Here is a 20,436-nt window from a genome sequence, read left to right as displayed (position 1 = left end):
ATCACTAAAGAAGCTTAGTAATTAGGCCTTGGCAGTCTAAGGATATTGCCTCTTTTCAAGGCAGCAGGAATAACATCCTATACAAGCGGCACATTACTATCCTAGTCCAGTACTACCCTCTAATTAGGTGCTTATCCAAGCAAATATCAAGTGACCATGCAGATTTGCCTTAAAACATGCTAGGAGAGACATCTAGGATTGCGGCTAATATAACATGAAGTACAGTACTGTACAGTTTAGGACTTAACCAATGGAATGTTTTCTCTTATATCCTCAAGCAGTAAACATCTATTGCAGAGATACAAAACTGTGCATTCCTGCCGGCCCCTGTTTCTAAATAAAGGCTTTCTAAATCCTAAAACAGGCTCAGGGGCCGGAGATATTACCGTATTTTTTCCGTGTATGAGAGGCCCCCATGTATAAGACACCCCCCCCACTTTCTAACCCAAAATTAAGAAATCTAAGTGGGGCTTAGCAAGTGGAGGGGGCTTTGATCCCTGCTTTCCCCTCCACTTGTTTTCGTTCTCTCCTCAGCTTACTTCCATGCATAAGATGACCCTCAATTTTTAGTCTAAAGCTTTTAGACAAAAGTATAGTCTTATACATGGGAAAATACTGTATACTGTATTTAAAAAGCAAATTGCACCCTGTTCTATATGCTTCAGGGAGCCACAATTTGCCTATTCAGCTATATTGGAGGGTTCTCCAAAGCCCACAGTAGGTAACATGCGTACCCCAGTCTGTTATGACAGCTATGCTTTCTTATACAACCGTTCCACATTTTTAATTAAGTACAATTTCATGCCCCCAAGCCCGTAAAATCAAAGAAATTAAATGTTGTAAACATTCTGAAAAAACTGAAGATACACACCAGTGAGTGTGCTAACCAGTAAAGGATAAAATGACAGCGTTCCACTATCAGAAAGTTTCTTTCTGCTTTGTTTGGGTGTTTCAAATGATGTGGCTATGACAACTGGTAAGTTAACGCCTGCCCTGATGCAACACAATGACATCTCGCTCTGAGGATTTTAATAGCTTTAATAAAACTGAGGGAGGGGTATTGTTACTGCACTCTTACAAAGGGAAGTAGAAATAAATGTTCTTCTATTTTCCAAAGTCCTCCCAAACTGACTAGCTGTTATAATGAAAGCAATAATCAGAACAGGGCAAGCAAAATGGGCTCTCAGGACTGCGGAGGAGGTAGGATGACAGAAGACGAACAAAAAACAAAAAACAGACAGAGAATAACTGATTCACCCCCGTCCACCCAGTATTTTGTCTGCAAACATTAACAAAAACTGCAGTGCTTGCTGCAAAACGATACAGTTTTCGTCACTTTTAACTAAACTGATGCAGAAATAAAGTCATTGCCATGCGTGGCCTTTTGGATGTAATAACTCATCCCATAGGTCTTAATCAGGGCTCTGGGTAAAGGTCGTTTGAGAGCTGTTGATTGATTTTTGGGGGAAGAATGGGAACTCTGAAAAGGGATTACTTTAGCAAGTTCCCCTGTGATTCCTGGGATCTAATCTGAGTGGGATTTCAGCCAGTGTGATTTCCAGAAGATTCCCCAACTCTCTCTCTCTCTCTCTCTCTGGGTGTGTGTGTGTGTGCGTGTTGGAGGTCGGGAGTACTGAGGCAGCTGTGGGCCAGATTCTGAGCACATATCCACGAAATCAATTCCAGGGCACATGTATGAACCTCCTGATCATGCCCCCCTTCCTCTTTGGTTCAAGAACCAGGAGAAGAGAAGCACACACTTCTTATGATGTCAGAAGGGGACAATGACAGCGCACTGGGACAAGCTAAGCTGTGAAGGCCCACATTAAATACTCTTCTATTATCTGTCCCAAAACCTGGATAAATAGGTAAGGTTTGAAGAAAGATTACTGAAAGGAAGACACAAAATAGCATTTCAGGAAATTAAATAAGACGAAAGCAAAGTTCCTGTCAAGTGGAGTTTTTTTTGGGGGGGGTAGGGGGTGAGGTTCATATATCAGCACTCTTTCAGTGTTGGTCATCAATAAGTATAGGGCAATATCTGAGCATGGGCAATGTTTGATCAATACACTCCTAAAGAAATAGGTTGGGGCCACACTGCTATCCACACTTGACCTGGTACAAAGCTACCAAATGGTTTACAGTGGTGCCTCGCAAGACAAACGCCTTGCAGGACAGAAAACCCGCAAGACGAATGGTTTTTGCCATCGCTGTGGTGCCTCGCAAGACGGCTTCTTCTATGGCCGTGCTTCGCAAGACTGATGCCTCGCAAGATGAAAATAATTCATTCGTTTTGCGAGGTTCCTCTAGGAATGCATTGCAATGCATTCCTATGGGAAACCACTTTTCGCAAGACGAAAATTTCACAAGACAGCGCTACTCGCAGGACGAATTACTTTTGTCTTGCGAGGCACCACTGTACGTCTAAAACAGGTACTGGACAGTGCAATAAAATGGACATGCTTCTTATAATTAGGTCTGTGAACTGTCTCATACTCCTTTTTGGCTTAGTTGCCTCTCTATCTTGAAAACTGGATGAGGATTTTTAAAGAAGTCAGATTAGCATCATGGTTAGAACGCTGGAATAGGACTCAGGAGAGACCTGGGATCAAATCCCTCTCCTGGCCCTGATGCTCAACAGGTGTCTTTGTGTTACCTACAATCTTTCAACCCAACCTATCTTACAAGGTTGCTATAACGATTTTTTTAAAAAAATAAAGTGTATAAAAGCACTAAATAAATAGTAAGAGACCACCAGAAAAGAAAGCAAAACAAAAGCCACTGCAGCTTGTCTGTCCCCAAAGTCTGTTTAAGTGTTGCTTGATTCTTGTGCTTGTCTAAACTATAAGCATAACCACTTCTTACTAAACAAACAGCACCACTTGCTGTGAATGCAGAAAAGCAAATGCTGTGAGCACTGACTTGAAAAAAATAAATCCCTTCTCTTTGTTGCCTCACGTCATCAAGCTCAGGCTTCTTTCACCCACAAGGGGATACTGCTGTCCTGCATCATCAACATAGCTTTTTCATGCGCAAGGAAGTGTTTATGTATGGTCACACGTGGTACATGCAGGTAGAACCGCAGCTTGTAAAATGGTACAGATGATTTGACTACACACAATACTCAAAGAGCTATTCATGTCGGCACGGAACAGATCGCCAGGAGTTTGCTATAAAACAGGCAGTCACCCACAGCTAAGGTTACTAACCCACCAGCTTTCCATTCTTCGAGATTTCAAGAGGAGACCAGAAGAATACCTTTGTAATGATGACTCAGGACGAGACAGGAAAGGGTTAGGAAGAGGCCACGTGTAACCAAGAAGGCTCCTGAGCTGCAGTGCTGGTGCTCCATTTCTTACCTTGCTCCAAACGGCACAGGAGACCAAACGCTGGTGCACCAAAGGCCCAGAAGCAAGCAGAGGGGACGTGGGAGAGGGCTGGTGGTCATAAGTGCTTCGGCCTATTGTCTCATTGCGATGACACACACACACACACACACACACACACACACACACACACACACACACACACACACACACACACCCCTTCACCAGCTGGGAATGGACAGAGGCAGGCGCCGAGGCTTTAAAGCCATCTCACACCTGAAAAATCAAACTTTCTCTTCATTCAGTATTGCTTACCTTGCGATCTACATTCCTGCCTGTAGATCTGGAAAAAACATTGCAATTCCCTGAAACTTCAGCTTATACCGAGACCCGTCACTGTCTGACTTCAGCACTTGCCTTTCTAATGGGGAAAATACAAAGGTCTTTGCCTGCAGAGTTAAAACATGAATTGGGTCTTACACCACAACCTTCTGGATGTTTACGAAATGTGGGTCCCTCTATGTTCAATGAAGCGGACTCTCAGGTGCGTACGTATGCACTGCCATGGAGCCTTAACCTTTAGTCTATGACAAAGATAATAATCTCAGAACTGCAGAGTTGGAAGGGACTTTATGGACCACCGGGTCCAAGCCCCTGTCAAGGAGGCACCGAAGGGGAATTGAACCCCCAACCTCTGGCTCCACAGCCGGAGACCTAAAACACTGATCTATCCAGCAGTTCTTTATGGATAAACTTTTTTTCAGATATAGGAGTGGATTTGATTTTTGAGAAGTTTAAGGGATGTGCCTTAGTGGTGGACAGGGTGAAGCACAAATGGGAGGAAAGAAAAAAACTTTATTTTATATTTTACTTAATGCTCTTGCTGCCATCAGCTAGGCCCCAGGAGATACACTCTACCCTTCTAGAGTGGAAACACCTGTGTAGAACATGGGAAAATATCAACTGATAACGTCATGGAGACTCCCCAGAGGGCTGGAATCAATTCTAGGGTCTGATGTTTCTAATTCCCATCTTATGAAAGGGGGATGTTTTTCTCCCAGTTACATCTATTTCTTCTATGCAACTGAGCATGGATTTGATGCTTGTGATTTAAATTTTAAAAATCATTTTTAAAAACATTTAAATTGTGTTTTAGATCAATTTGACTTTTAGAAATCATTGATTTTTTTTAATCCACCCTACATGCTGTCAAGTCAATTCCGGTGTGCCCTGGGACTGTACAGGTTGCCCAAGGTCACACAGGCGGGCTCCAAAGAATTCTACAATCCTCAGGAATATAGGGTGGGGGAGGACAAAGCCATCGAGAACAAAAAAAATAACCCTCTCTTTCGTTGTTCTTCTTCCACTGGATCAAAGAACTTTCTATCAGGGAGAAGAGCACCACTGGGGGAAAACGGTCTGTGGCTTTCTCCCTTTTATGATATTTTCTCCAGGCTCATCAGTATTAAAAACCTGCTGAAATGCCATATTTTTATCAAGTTTTTTGAAAGCTCAGCTCCACCGTATTAAAAAGAGAACAAGAAGTTTTCTAGCACATGAAATTAATTTTTAGTCAGCTTCACCTGGGTCAGCATTTCTAACTCAGCTTTGAAAATGAAGAGCCAAAACAGCACAATACAACCAAGCAGCCTCACCTGTTCATTCCTCACCATTCTAAAAACACAGGTGAGAAACCCAGTTTAAGCTTCCAGCTCCCAAGCATGCCGCTGATCTCTATTAGATCCACACCATGCAATCTGCAGTGGCGGGGAAACAGAATAAACCTCTGTATTTGGATACTAACAAATACCAGTGGTCAAGAAGTAATCTTAAGACTGTCGAAGGCAATAACCATTTAGAAACAAACAAAAAGCTGGTGGCTTTAGGGTTGGAAGAAAGAAAGAGTGAAGTTGTAAAACAAGCAAACAAACTAAGCAACCTAATTAGCTCGCCCTGGCAAAGAACTAACCAGCTCTGAAATGCATTTCCAAATCGTAGCTTCTTTAACTTCAGACCATGTGTTTGCATATTTTCATCAAGGGTACAGCATCAAGAAAAGGTAAATGCCACCCAATAATCTGATTACGAACCGTGCTGCCCTTAAAAACCAGATTGGAAAGTTGGTTTTTGCAGAAGGAAAAATATACACGTAATAGTAGAGGTCTGGGTACCTACTGAGGTCATTACACTGGAATCACTAAAAACAAATCTAAGCTGTTTCCTTGTAAAACAACAGCTACCCCAGCATCATCATGTTGCTGGCCTGGAACCAAACAAGTTCAGACACCAATTGGATGCCAGTTTTAGTAACTTTGCAGCAAGACTACAAATCAAGGTTTCAAGCCCACAAAGTCTTGTACTGTAATTACATTCGGCCATACACAACTAATGGCCAAACTGTCTAAAGGCACTGGATTATATCTCCAGTCTCTTTGGGGTGTGTGAGTTCGTATCCCACCATTGCCAGGAAAGGCTTGGATATCCAGTGTGGAGTAATAAGCCCTATTAGGGTTGCTCTAAGTCAGTTCCAACTTGACAACACACAATAACAACAACATATAACTGATGCTAGTGAGTTGTAGTCTAAAACAGAAAAAACTTTCAGCAAAAATTGTTTTTTGAGATGGAAATGAATAAATTAATGGAAGATGGAGCAATCAATAATAAAGAATACAGTAGGACCCCCATATGTGCTGAGGATTGGTTCCAAGTCCCGCCAGGTACTGAAAATCATGGATAATAGCAAGCAAACAAGCAAGCAAGCACGCACGCACACACATATATGTATACAGTGGGGTCTTGACTTAAGAACGGCTCGAGTTAAGAACATTTTGACTTAAGAACCGCTCTCATAGGAAAATATTGACTTGACTTAAGTACTTAGATTTGAGTTAAGAACTGAAAAAAACCCACGTGGGAGGCAGGGAAAGTGCAAAATTTGAACTTTCAGTTAACTGTTGGCCAGTGAAAAGGGTGCCTGTCTGCTTCCTCACTCCTCCCAGCGTTTAGAGAGTGGATTGGGAGACAGTCTTCAGGCTGCCTGGTACTGTACTGCCTGGACTGTATTTTCCCTGCCTTCCCTGAACCTTTCTTGACCTAAGAAAAAAAGAAACAAAATATCCCCCTCTAGTGGTCGAAGGCGGAATAGCAGCTTCCCATTAGTTTCTATGGACGGAAAAGAGCAGATACGGATCAAATGGTTTTCAATGCATTCCTATGGGAAATGCAGATTTGACTTGAGAACTTTTTGACTTGAGAACCGCCTTCCAATACGGATTAAGTTCTCAAGTCAGACCCCACTGTATATGTTTGCTATTATCCATGATTTGTGTGTGTGTGTGTGTGTAAACTGAATGGATAAAAATCAACACACACACACACACACACACACACACACACACACATATTGCCTGGTAAAAGTAAAAAAAAACAGAAAAAATTATTTTCACATACATTTCTAGATGTGGCTATCCACTCGTCACCCTGGCATGGAGACTGGTCTTCCCTCCTCCTGCCAGGAGTGGCTAGCCGATTGTAAGCTCCAGAGCAATTGGAAGGGTGAATGGAGCTGGAGGCAGCAGAGGACACATGAGTGGACGTCTAGCTGTGCGGAGGGTATTCGTATAGGAATACCCCCATCTCTAGTTGTGAGTGACAGGAGCTGTGGTCCAAATATCTGAAAGGTTCTCAGGTTTGGAAAAGCTAGTCTAGACTCCCAATAAGTTAGTTATACAGGACACATGTTGCATGAAGAATTACACCAAGTTCCATTCACTTTAACCTACAATTAAAGGCAGCAAAGCAGAGAAACTCTTAAGATGAGTGAATACAGTATGAGAAAGCAATGGAAGGGTGATGTTTTTGAGACCTAGTGCCTTCTCTTACCAGTATTCACTTATGCATAGCTTTCAGCATCTCATCAGGTTGATTCTTCTTAAAAATACATTTCCAAACTGCAAAATATCTCCTTTCAAAGAATGAAGCGAGACTCAAGTCAGTCATAGGAGACATACTGCCCGGCAGATCCAGGATTCAATTCACTAAAATGTAACTTCCAGGGCTTCATGCAAAGCTGTTGCTTTTCCCAAATGGATACAGCTGACCTAAATTGCATTTTTGCCTTACCCAGCAGCTTTATATTTTTAATTGATTTCTGGGAGCTCTGTGATTTTTGCAGAAAACACAAAACTGGATAAAATGACACACACACACACACAAAGAAGACACAGACAACGAATTGCAAACTTGGCAGAACTTTTTTTAAAAAAACCCCACAAACTTAACTAGGCCAGAGCAAGGTTTACTAAATCTTCACATATCAAGCAAGAACTGGACACCAACATCCCTTAAAATACATAGATATTATTATAAGAACTGCTCTCTGCTTGCAAATTTAGGACCTCACCTCAGGTATCTGACAAAGTGGACTCATAATGATATTTACAGTCCATAAGACTTTTGCTGCTTTTATTTGCAACAGATGGAGACAGCTAGGCCTCTAGAAACCGGAGTTTTACATATGTCGTAAAACGACAGTAAGGCCCCTTCCTGATTCAACTCAGAACTGTCAACTAACTTTGACGAAATGTATTCCCCCCCCCAATTATCTGTCCCCTCTGCACTGTTATTTGGAAGTCAGCCCACTGAACTCAGTGGTCAGATCCCTGCTCGAAATTACAGATTCCTCTGTTGGAAATTGCCCCCTTTAAACAAACATCTGCTTGGAATTTGACTGGACGTGTAAAATTTCCAGAAACGTTGAAGTCGCAGAGAGAAACAAGTTCTCTTGTCAGGGAAAAAAGAGGAATTTTTAGAAATATATGAAGTTTACATTTTTTTAAAAACCACACTTGTTTTAATGTATTATTCATTTAGCAATATAGAACAGGTTTCATTTACAACTTATTGGTAATAGCTATGTGCTACCATGTTGTTTCTAATTTAGGATAACCCTCCCATATTAGGTATGAATACTCAGAAGTGGTTTTGCCATTCCTTCCTTCTGAGAATGCTCTGAGACCATTGAGTTAACCCAGGACCTTGCAAATAACAGGATATACAAGCCCATCAGCCACTCATGCTTCAGGTGATCCATACACTGTATATATAAACGTAGCATGGGTTTACTTGGCTGAGACATGCTCAGGTACCTGAATAAACCACAATTAGGTATGGAATACCTTACACAAACACTGATATGAGCTGACATGAAAAAGAAGAGCCAACTGGTTAGAAAGAGAACTGGAGAACAACAAGATGCTGGAAGATGAGTTATGTGATTTTGGGATTGTGCTGTGCATGCCCAATATGTTGTTTTTTGTCTAGTCGTTAAGTCGTGTCCGACTCTTCGTGACCCGACTCTTCGTGACCCCATGGACCAGAGCACGCCAGGCCCTCCTGCCTTCCACTGCCTCCCGGAGTTGTGTCAAATTTGTGTTGGTCGTTTTGATGACACAGTCCAGTCATCTCGTTCTCCTCTTGCCTTCACACTTTCCCAACATCAGGGCCTTTTCAAGGGAGTCTGTCCAATATCATTTTAGTCATTATAGCATTAACTGTTGTGAGCTATACCCCATTTCACTGGATCCATGAAGTCTAATCTAACATCTTAGCTACATATGCAGTACACAGGGTTAGGTGGAATTATAACTCGTGAGATTGAGATCAATGAAACCTGGGAACTACTGACAATGACGTAAATACTTCTGATAATGTTAGTAAGTGCATTATCAAAATTAATGAGAGTACATTATTAATGACTGTTTCCCAAGCAGTTGCATAATAACATCGAGGTACTAAATAAGCCAACTGACATATAGTATGTAATAGAACAGTGGTTCCAGATCAACCCTCTAGTTACACAAGTTCCCAGCCTTGGATTCTCAAATGTTCTTAGACTACAACTCCCAGAAATCTTCGCCAACACAGCTAGTGGTGAAAAGGCTTCCGGGAGTTTTAGTCCTCTATTCCTAATCTGCCAATGTTGCCGTTAGACAACAACAAATTTATGGGTGTGTATATAACAGCTGAATCATAGGAAATTTGGGACAAATGTAGTCATTGAGGCTGCAGGGCAAATTCGCAAAAGCAAACAGGAAAAGCCACTGGTCTTGTACAAAATCTAACACCAAGAGTGCATTAGATTGGTAAAATACCAAAACCACGTGCGTTTCCTGGTTGAGACTACAGTGCAGGAGGAACGGAACAAGGCATTTAAAATTTCCCCAATTTAGTTGCCACATCCCTTCTCAAGTTTCTTTTTTTTTTTTTTGTTCCATTAAAAAAAATGTATCGGCATCCATATGTTTTCTCCAATGGGGCTTAAAAGTGCAGCCAGGGTGCAGGGGAGGGAGCAGTAATTTTCACTGATACAGTTGGGGAGAGGGTCAATTAACTGTCCCAGTGAGACCACCAAATGGACAGGAGGAAATATGGCTGCTTTGCACCAATATCTAAAGCAGGGGTGGGCAGAGCATAACCTTCCAGATGTTGCTCAGTGCAACTATCATCAACGCTGGCCACTGGCGAGTACAGTCTATACTGTAGAATGTTGGGGTTTTCCATCTAACAACATCTGGAAAGGCAGATCACCAGAGAAAGCTGCCCTTTGCCCACCCCACATCTGAACAAAACGGGGGAAATGTATTGAGATAAATCATTAGGCTGTAATGCCTTTTTGTTGTGGCTTGCTCTATTGTGGCCAAATTGAGAGGGGCTGGCTCCCAAGTCACTTCTGACCTGACGGCATGTAATATGTATTTAATAGTTTTTCAAAATAACAGCAAAACTGCTATTTATTCAGACATCAGAGTTTTGATCACTCAAAAGTTATGTTGGTGGTAATTATTACATCTCATCTGTATGTCCATCATGTATTATCTCTTGCACCATTTTCTTTATAGATTTTTTATCTCCCTTATTTCGTCACTTCTGACTTGCCTACTAGTGTTGATCACCATCGCAAATTTATAAGGATTTATGATCACTAGTTCCTGATGTAAGAACCTAAGGAGGAAATCCTGTTTCCAAGTCAAACTCTTGATCCATCTACATACTTCAATACCGTCAAAACTGAGTTTGAATCTAGCACCTTCTATTCTACCACATTCTTACCATAGGGTGATGGGCCCTCCCTTAATGACCACTCTTCCAAAAAGTCACCACACTTATTTCACATCTGCTAGGCTTCAATTAAACAGACACAGAACACTTTTCATATTTCATGAGTCATTCTATCTCCATTCTTCCATATCTGTATGTGTCTATGTGTACACATTTAAATTTCTTAATTACTCCTCATCCTGCCTTCCTCCCAATACTGAGACTCAAGACAGCTCACAGCATCACTTAAAAATACCCCAGGCACCAGCAGAAACACAATTAAGTTGGAATGCTAAAACACAATTAAACAGAACATCGTATTAAAACCACAGTGGAGTTACAGTGATTTAAAGACCATTCAATAACATAACTGGGGGGGGGGGGAATGCAACATTAAAAAAATGCAAAAATCCAAAATAAATGCTCTTTTCTCTGCAGCCAGCCAACTGATAAAAAGACAGACTGAAGAGAAAGGTCTTTCAGCTGCAAGCAGAAGGTAACAGGGTGGGGTGAGAATCTATTTTCCTTTGGAAGGGAGGACATTCAGCAGCCATCTGCTATAATCTAGATCCGAGTTGTTTCTTTGGACGTTTCCTTCTTTGGAAATCAAGACAAATGATACTGGAGATCAAGCCTTTTCAGTGGTGGCTCCCAGGCTGTGGAATGTCCTCCCCATGCAGGCTTACCAAGCACTTACTATGTTACCCTTTCTATACCAAACAAAGATATTTCACTTTTCCCACTAGCAATTTTAAAAAAATCTAACCTCATTTTTATTCATTCAGGCGATGCTTTGTTCATATTTCATGCTTCTCAAAATAATTAAATAACAGAGGGTTTATCACACTCATATCTCAGCCTGCTCCTAAACATATTGCAGGTCCTTAAGAGGCAGCATCTTAATGAGCAGTAAACATTCTAAAGGAGAGAAACCAATAAGCATTCATAGTTTTGTACCTTCAGCTATGGAAAACATGCATATTTCATTGCTTAGAAAACAGATGTAAAAAGTGTGGCCCAACAGAGGTTGGTGTCTTGCAACTTCCAAGCTGGAACTGAGAGTAATATTCCAGGCATCTGATGAAGTAAGTGGACCTGAGGCCACCAAAACTTAGGAAATATGCCTCTAAGATGGCAAAAGGGCTCAGGGGTTGGATGCCCACAACTGCACACAAGAATCCACATACCTTCTGCTGTTCACACACAGTTTATGCACTGACAAATGGAGGCATGAGATCACACCAAGATCTCTTGGAAATCTTAAGCAAGGGGGAAAAAAGGGTGATGTGCCTTTAAAAAAAAATATGAAAACTAGAATTGCCAACCACCCAACTGTACAGCAGATAGAATTCCCACACCAACCAAACAAAAGGCAATCAGGAAACGGCACAGGGCACCGAACCTCACATGGCTTTGAAGTCAATCAATCAGGTGGAACTGCTCAGCAAATCACAACTTCACTTCCTCGAAAATCAAATCTTCCTCTCTCTTTATCACTGGGGCTGGTGGTGTTCTAAATCTTGTTACTTTCTCTCTCTCTCTCCCTAGTCCAGTGCAAGAGAAGCTGAGAAAGGCGACTAAAATGTCACTGATTGCAAAAAAAAAGAGAGAGGAAACCTCTTAACCTGGAAGTCCTTTCCAAAGAGGATGGAATGACCAGAACATATATTTTAAGAATTTTCCAATCATGGAGATCTTTGGAACAGGATCAAAACAGAAGTGAAACCAACAACGCTTAGGGGTAACCTCCTCTTAATTTTTTTTCCCAATGGGGGTGTGGGCGTGTAGCAAGAGTTTGGCAATATTTTAAAATGCGAATTTTAAAGGAGATGCACCAGAAGAGAAAGGACTGTGTCTCCAGCAGTCTCTCCCCCCCCCCCCAATATCCCTCAGGGGAGGGTGCAGAATAGATATTGGAAGGGAGAAATGGATGAAGCGCAGTTTTAAAAAAAACGATGCTCCTCTAAAGGATTATTTTAGAGTATTATTTCTTATTCAGTGGCGTTAGTGGCTCGCTCTCTGCAGCCGTGTGTGTATGTTTGGGGGGGGGGTAAGACTGCAACCCAACGCGTCATGGTGCCTGCATGCCACATTAAGGACAAATCCTTGGTGGGTTGGGGGTGGGATCCAAGCCGAAATCCGTGCCAACTTAAAAGCCTACAGGATTGTTGTTGTTTTTTCGCGCCCCCCCCATTATTATTTTTTTTTACTCTGGCCTCGTGTTCCAGGAGGTGTTGGGACCCACGCTTCTTCGCTGTAACCCCTCTCGACTTTGCAGTATTTGAAATATATATATACCGTAAATGGGGGGGGGGAGGGTTCTTCTCGACCCCCCCCTTCAACTCCAAGCTCGGCTTTCCACGATCGCCTTCCTCGCCTCTACGTAACGCCCTCTCGAAAGCGGACGCCATATTTTGTGTGGCTGATGTCGACACACAGAAACGTAGACATTTTTTTTTTCAAAAATAAGGAGACCATCGCCTCTTCCTTTTTTTGCCTCCGCATGCAGCCCTCTTTCTCCCCCCCTCCAAAAAAGCACACACACACACACACACACAACCCCCCCCAAACAAACTCTTCGATCCGTTCGATCTGAAGACGGCAAGGATGCATTGACCGCCCCCCCTCCAAAGAAATCTACTCCAATGCTTGTTTTTTTTTTTAAAAAAATCCGCTTTTATTACATTCCTCTGGCTTACCACCTTCTTTGGGATTCCCCCCCCCCTCTTTAAACGCCCCTCCTACCCCGCTCTCCCTTCTGTCCTCTCCCTCTAAAATTCAGCTCGAGGGATTATTATTTTTTTTTAAAGGAGATTTTTTTTTCTGGGGAGGGAAATTAAAAGTTTAGGTCGAAGTGGCTTGCCCGGGTCGCCTAAAAAAAGCCTTACTAGAGCTCCGAAAGTCCATGTGGCAAAACGGAAGAGCGAGGCTTGTTTTGGGAAGCAATCCCCACTTCCTTTTTCCGATCAAAGGTGCTGGTGCTTGCTGGCTTGCCTTTTATTTATTTATTTATTTTTCCCTTTCTCGAAATTTTATTGTGTGTGTTTTGAAAAGAAGGGCGGGGGGGGGAAGGGGAGCGGAGGAAGGGAGAGGGCGAAGTTTTTTTTTTTTTTCCTTACCTGGGATCAAAAGCTTTGGAACGTTGAGTAGCAGAACTTTCTCCCCGAATGGAACTCTCGGCGCGCGTTCTAGAACGCTTCGGGACTTTCCCCCCCCCGCACAACCCCCCCTCCCCGGTCCAAAACACTCCCCAAAAAATAAATAAATAACAGTTTTTTTTCCCCTTAAAAAATAATATTGTGGTGGTGGGGGGAAATCTCTCCGATCGGTGGCGGCGATCTACGCCAAAACCCACATGATCTCTTACGTCAGCTTGCGTATTTGCATACGATACAACCCGCAGCTCTTTTTTGCGAGGGACCCTGGATTTGGGAGAAAGTTTTTCCCGACGTGAAAATCCGGCTGCGAGTGTCTCCACCCACGCACCCCCCCCACGCCCGAAGCCGAGGCTTCCCTGAGAGTACAGCCACCTTGTATTTATTATTTAAACAATCGGGTGGGCTTTTCTGCTGTCCACGCGTGTTTTTTTTCCTTCGTGTGTCTGGACGCCTTCTTGCATTTTTTTACGCGTTTAACTTTATCGTCGTGGAATGGCTGAGTTTTTAAGTTTTGCCCGGGTAGGAGTTAAAGAGGGAGCTCAGGTATTCAGCGGCAATGGCTCAGTTACGATTGATTGCTTCTGAACTATGCACCTGGATTTTATAGTACTGTACTTAAACATGCTGGGGCTGAGATGGGGTTTTACTCGGGAGCAAGTCGCGTTCCCGCTTGGATAGGATGGAGCTCCACCCCCGTTGCTTGGCGATACAACTCATTTGAGTTATGTGGGACTTCGTGTGCTTGTATAATTCGGAAGTAGGTCAGTGGGGCTTACTCCCGAGTCACAACGTGTGGGATGGGAGCGATTTTTTCAGCCTGATCCCGCGCACGGTGTAGGTTTTATCACGCTACTTACATAGAAATACTGAAAAGTGAAGCCCTTCTCCCTTGGATCGTGTGCGCTTGTAGGACCTCAATGCAACTAAGCAATTTGTTTCCCTCGGGAAAACTTCACTATGTGCTTCTAAAGGTCGGCATCAGATCTAGTGGGTCGTAATGTATCCCGGCTATATTAGAACCTCTACGTCCTGTTTCCTAAATGTAACGGACGAAAAAAGACACGAGGTCCCCAAATCTGGGCGCTGAATTCCCAGATGCATGAACTGTAAAAGTATATGAAGCTCGGGACTTTATGGGCACTGGATGATGCCAGGATCTGGCCCCCTAGAATAACAAACTGGATCCTCATCCAGAAGCCCGAATCGTTCAATGGCACTTTCCACTTGAAGTCACTAGGATTGTTTCTGAGTAGAGGCGATTGTCTTTTGGAGTTGGCTGCAAGTGTGAAGACCTCGCCTTCCCAAATGCCACTGAAGATGGTCTTTCTGTTCAGAAGGAGATCTGAAAAAAAATACTGTACTCTGCCCCACGTATTGGGTTGAGACCAAAAACAGTGCCGGAGAAGGGCCCACAAGAGATGGGGTTCGACCCACTGTGATCCGGGACCAGGTGCTGAACAATAGTGAACCAGAGAAGTCCAAAGGAAAAAGAGCGAAATCGAATTAACCCAGCCGTGTTTCCTGTGGCCGTGGGATGCTCTCGAAGCCTTCACCAACCGGGAGTCCTCCTCAGAGGCTGGACAACAATTCCCTCGTCCACACTTTGCCCAGCAGGCTAATGGGAGTTGTAGTCCAGCTGTTCGGGGAGGGATGGGCTCTAAATTGAGAAAGGCTTCGGGAGTGCGCGTTTCTTTGGTGGCGAAAGGGAAAAGCTGTGCGTACCCATAATAAGGAAAGCGCAGCAGGATCGGGGCTCGTAGAATCGACTACAGTGCCACTTACCTGGGAGTAAACTCCGGGCGGAGCGGTTTCTGAGCGGCAGTGGCCAGAATTGCATTGTTGGATACGCGTATGTTTACCTTGCTGCTTCTGATCTAATCATACGGTTTGATACCCAAACTTGGAACCAAATTGCAGGGAGTAATTTTATGGCTCTCCGTTCTCCCGGTTTCGTGACGCTAAAAGATAAAGGGGAGGGCCGGCCGACTGTCCGGCCCTACCATTAGGTAGAGATTCGGCGTGTCACGAAAGAGCAGCAAATCGGTAGCGATTTAATGTGTTGCTCTTCGCTTTATTGTTTCCTGCCAGAAATGGAAGGACGTTGAGGATTTTCTGGCTCCTCCTCGGTCCCCCAAAAGCTTAGCTGGTTTTGGGGTACTGCTCTCCTTTGCTCAGATGAATGTAAAGGGGGAGGGGGAAGGGGGACCGCTTGCTGCTCTGCCTCAGGCGGCAAATTGTCTTGGGCTGGCGCCATGGGGTAGAGAGACGGCCGCAGCGCGCAGGTTGCAACGCTCGGTGGATTTCCAAGCATCACCTCGGGGCTCTTGATCGCGACACTGCCGGGCGCTCGGAGTCTCTCCTGCGTGGCTTACTTGAAGTGGAGATCGCGTCTGCCTGCCTCATTTGTTTAAAAAAGGCAGGAATGGGAGGTGGGAAGACCCAGAACGCCCATCTCCAGTCTGCTGCCTTGGGAACGATGTGGAATTCGCATTCATATCGGATGACTCGTGGGCTTCCCAGCTACATGATTTGGAGAGTATACAATATATGTTGCTACATCTTTGCCTGAGAATTCGCTGGCATTTCTTCTATGGAATGGTCATTATTGTCCTATACGATTCCATCTTAAGGGGGATCTGACCACTTGCCCACTAAGACCTGTTCTTCCTTCCTTTTCCTCCTTCTCCTTCGTCTCTGTGGCAGGAGATCAACTGGTAGAGCTTTTCTTAGCAGTCTGATGCAAGAAGATCAACCTTCTTTATGAAAGCTGGACCATAAAGAAGGCTGGCTGCCAAAGAATTGATGCTTTTGAATTGTGGTGCTGGAGGAGATTCTTGAGAGTCCCCTGGACTGCAAGGAGAACAAACCTATCAATTTTGAAGGAAATCAACCCTGAGGGCTCACTGGAAGGACAGATCCTGAAGCTGAGGCTCCAGTACTTTGGCCATCTCATGAGAAGAGAAGACTCTTTGGAGAAGACCTTGATGTTGGGAAAGTGTGAAGGCAAGAGGAGAAGGGGACGACAGAGGATGAGATGGTTGGACAGGGTCATCAAAGCAACCAACATGAATTTGACGCAACGCAGTGGAAGACAGGAGGGCCTGGTGTGCTCTGGTCCATGGGGTCACGAAGAGTCGGACAGACTAAATGACTAAACAACAACTGACGATGAGGCGCTACACCTGGTGCAATTCAGTTTGCCCGGCAGAAAGGCCAAAACCTACACTTATATTTGTGTAGATTACCTAAATAGCCAGGGCCTCACGACTTTCTATTTAAAATGGAATTTGGTCTGCTTTTAAGAGAGAAGATACAACATTTATTGCAATTAGCTGGGTCGTGAAAGCTGGACTAGGAGTCAAAGATCTGGATTCAAATGTCTGCTTGGCCACGGAAATACACCAAGGGCTCCCTAAACACCTTACACACGTAAGAAACCCTATTAAGGTAGTCATAACTTTGAAAAATATTGATGGCACATAATAACAATAACAGCCAGGTTGTGGATGGAGTTTTGGGGGAATAGATTTTACCCCAAACTTTTAAAGGGGTTGTGCTAGTCACAAACCACACTGGGCTAATGTTGTATTTCCCCTTTAAATTTGAACAGCATGCATTAAATCTATGGAGGAACATTTGTAATGTTTTCTTTCTACAACAGTCCTAAAAAAGGTAAAGGTAAAGGTTCCCCTTGACAATTTTTGTCCAGTCGTGTCCGACTCTAGGGGGCGGCGCTCATCCCGCTCTTCAAGCCATAGAGCCAGCGTTTTGTCCGAAGACAATCTTTCCGTGGTCACATGGCCAATGTGATTTAGACACGGAACGCTGTTTACCTTCCCACCGAGATGGTACCTATTTATCTACTCGCATTTGCATGCTTTCGAACCGCTAGGTTGGCGGGAGCTGGGACAAGCAACAGGCGCTCACTCCGTCGCGTGGATTCGATCTTACAACTGCTTGATCTTCTGACCCTGCAGCACAGGCTTCTGCGGTTTAGCCCACAGCGCCACCACATCCCTCACAGCGCCACCACAGTCCTAGCCCTTTTGAAAAATGTGCTTTGTGACTGTTGAACATTGCATTGGTCTTGTTTGCAACTAGAGTGTGGATCGAAGCCACTAGAGAAACAGCAGAATTTCAAAAAAGAAAGCATTGGTTTTTATTTCCCAGTCTACAGAAAGTTCAAAAATAAAAAACCAATAAATCATGTGCTGTCAAGTCAATTTTGACTGATGGCAAACTTTTCAGGGTTTTCCAGGTAGACGGTTCTCGGAAGCCGTTTGCCATTCCCTTCTTCTAGGGCCGCTTCTCGGACTGCGTGCAGCTCGCCCAGGGCCACACAGGATGGCTCTACTTGCAAGAGGCACACTGGGGAATTGAACTCACACCTAAACCACTGAGCAGTCCAGCCAGTCTAAATAAATAACCAACCAGCCTCAAATTATCCATCAATTAGGAAAAAAATGGTTTATCTGGAAAGATTATTCTAAGGACATGCTAGAATTTATTGATGTTGAATTTATATTCCACTTTTAATATTTGCAAAATATTTTACAGATGTTAAAATTGATATGTAAGAAAATACTAACCCAAATAGATTAACCCTAAAAATGTTATCCCTGATTCCATATAGTTGGGTTTCTCTTGGAAAATGGTTGTGATTATTGGGTTTAGCTTTATATCCCACTTACCTAATAATGCATTCATTATATTTCAGCTGCAGGCTGACAGCAATGTTTCTTATCTTTTGAAATTGCTTAAATACCCCATGGACTTTAACCTATAAGAATATAGTTCAGTGGGGTTTATTTCACAATTTCTTGTGTTTGAGTTTTAAAATTACCTTACTTACAGTCTTGCATTTGAACGCTTCAAATACCAGGTTTTCATGTTGTGGTGACCTGTTTATTACTGGACAAAAGTAATTTGAAAGTACACATTGGTAGAAGATATTTAAAAGCTTTGTTACATGCTCTTCATAAATCATAAAAGGCCTCTCGTTCAGATTTAAATTTGGTTTTAGCTAGGGACAGGGTTTTATCTATTTTCCGGTATTTATTGTAAAGTATTGGGGGAGGTCGAGATGGTTGGACAGTGTCACTGAAGTTACCAACCTAAATTTGGCCAAACTCTGGGAGGCAGTGGAAGACAGGAGGGCCTGGCGTGCTCTGGTCCATGGAGTCATGAAGATTCAGACACAACTTAATGACTAAACAACAAATTAGGGGGAGGAGTTCCACAACATGTCCTTTCCCCCCAACCCATGTTTGAGTTTAGGACATGTTTATGTGTAATCTGGTGAGAACGGCCAGATTACTTATAAACATGTTTGAACTTGCTTATTGTTTCAAATGCAGAGAAAATGTGAAATGTCATAAAAATTCTCCCCCTAAATGATTTTAATGTGTTAAGAACCACCCGAAGGAAGGAAAAAGAACAAAACTATGCTATGGAGCCCTGAGGAGATTCTACCCACACTGCACATAAAGAACATGTTTGGTGTGTTTACAAAATCATCCAGGTAATATGGTCAAGCTCAAATTTGAAAATACATGCACTGGTTTGTTTATGTAGGAATGTCTAGTATTTATCATGCCATGGGAAATCAATTGTTCTGCATCATCAAAATCCAACAGCAACCATAGAATGCTCCATATTATTTTGTTTGCAATGGAATAATATGGCTTCTGTAACACATGCACAGTCCCACTCTGTTTCAGTTGTTGTGAACATCCTTGTATAGTGTGAACATTCACACATATTGAAAGGGTTGCTCTGTAGCCTTTAACAATATTCTAACTGTTTTACTGGCAATCAGCATATATGAAGTGTTTTCCTAAAAACAGATTTGATAACAAAGAATTAAGAGAGATCTCTCCTGGTTCCTACTCCAGTCCTCTGAAGATGACGGCCACAGAGACTGGTGAAACATCAGGAAGAACAACCTTCAGAACACGGCCAAAGAGCCCGAAAAACCCACAATGACCATTGATTTCTTTTCTTGATTTCTTTTCTTGAAAAATCAATACTTGATTTTTACTTTTCTGTGTTAATTTCCGTCTATACTTTTTCCATCTTGAATGATACTAATATTACTGATCAACTTGAAGGATACTAATAAAACTGATTTAAATTGTTGTTTTCAATTGTTTTACGATATTCCTGTTGTAAGCCGCCCAGAGTAGATGTGGTCTAAATGGGCGGTAAATAAATAAATAAATAAATAAATAAATAAATAAATAAATAAATAAAATCTTCTTGTTTTCTCTCACTTCTGAGTGGAAGTTTTCAATTTCAATCTTCTTAAGCCACTTCATGGTACAGGAATTGAAAGAAGGAAGAGCTGGACCAAACAGAGTGGCTTGAGGTACATATGCCATTTGGATGGAATGGCATATCACACCTCTACCTGACCTTTAGTAACCCAGTTTAGCCCACACAGACAAGCCTTTACTAATGGATTTCAGCCAATATTTTAATAGGATTTAATTCTTGCTTGTTTAATCACTTTAAGTTATTTATATATTATGTCATACTCTTGTTTTAAACCCTGTTTCTTAAACCATCCTGACTCCCTTACATAGGGAGAAAGGCAGTATATAAACAAACAAAGAAACTTATTAATGCTTTGCTTTCAGAAGGTCCTAACTTCAACTCCCAGACTCTCTAGCAAGGAATTCAGAAACTCCTTCCTAAAAAACCCGTAGAGCTGTTGCCAGTCAGTGTTGAGAAGATTGGGCAAGATGTACAAATGGTCCGACTCAATATAAATTAGCTCTCGGTGTTCCTATGATCAATCTCGCGTACACCAGCTCTTCACAGCTCCCTTTCTATCCCTTCCTGCAGTGGTT

General features: G+C 42.8%; 1 protein-coding gene and 1 long non-coding RNA gene across 3 annotated transcripts in view; one reads left to right on the top strand and one right to left on the bottom strand.

Annotated features, from left to right (window-relative positions):
* The window catches only part of ZHX2 (zinc fingers and homeoboxes 2), a 49,458-nt gene extending 35,607 nt beyond the window's left edge, over window positions 1-13,851 (bottom strand). Inside the window, exon 1 of one of the 2 annotated variants that reach the window (XM_072999292.2) lies at window positions 13,547-13,851. The gene's annotated coding sequence lies outside the window, so the exon portion shown is untranslated. Of the gene's footprint in view, window positions 1-7,211; window positions 7,361-13,546 lie in introns of those variants that run through there. The other variant, XM_020796541.3, reaches the window with a different exon arrangement.
* On the top strand, window positions 11,927-19,837 carry LOC110080547 (uncharacterized). Its single transcript, XR_012086992.2, has 3 exons — window positions 11,927-12,168; window positions 18,943-19,106; window positions 19,432-19,837. It is a non-coding gene; the product is annotated as an uncharacterized LOC110080547 (long non-coding RNA).
* The last annotated feature ends 599 nt before the right edge of the window (window positions 19,838-20,436 follow it).

The sequence above is a fragment of the Pogona vitticeps genome, chromosome 4 (genome assembly GCF_051106095.1).
Source record: "Pogona vitticeps strain Pit_001003342236 chromosome 4, PviZW2.1, whole genome shotgun sequence".
NCBI classification, from domain to species: Eukaryota; Metazoa; Chordata; class Lepidosauria; order Squamata; family Agamidae; genus Pogona; species Pogona vitticeps.
The sequence above is the reverse complement of the archived record's forward strand: the minus strand, read 5'-3'. Positions and strand labels throughout refer to the sequence as shown.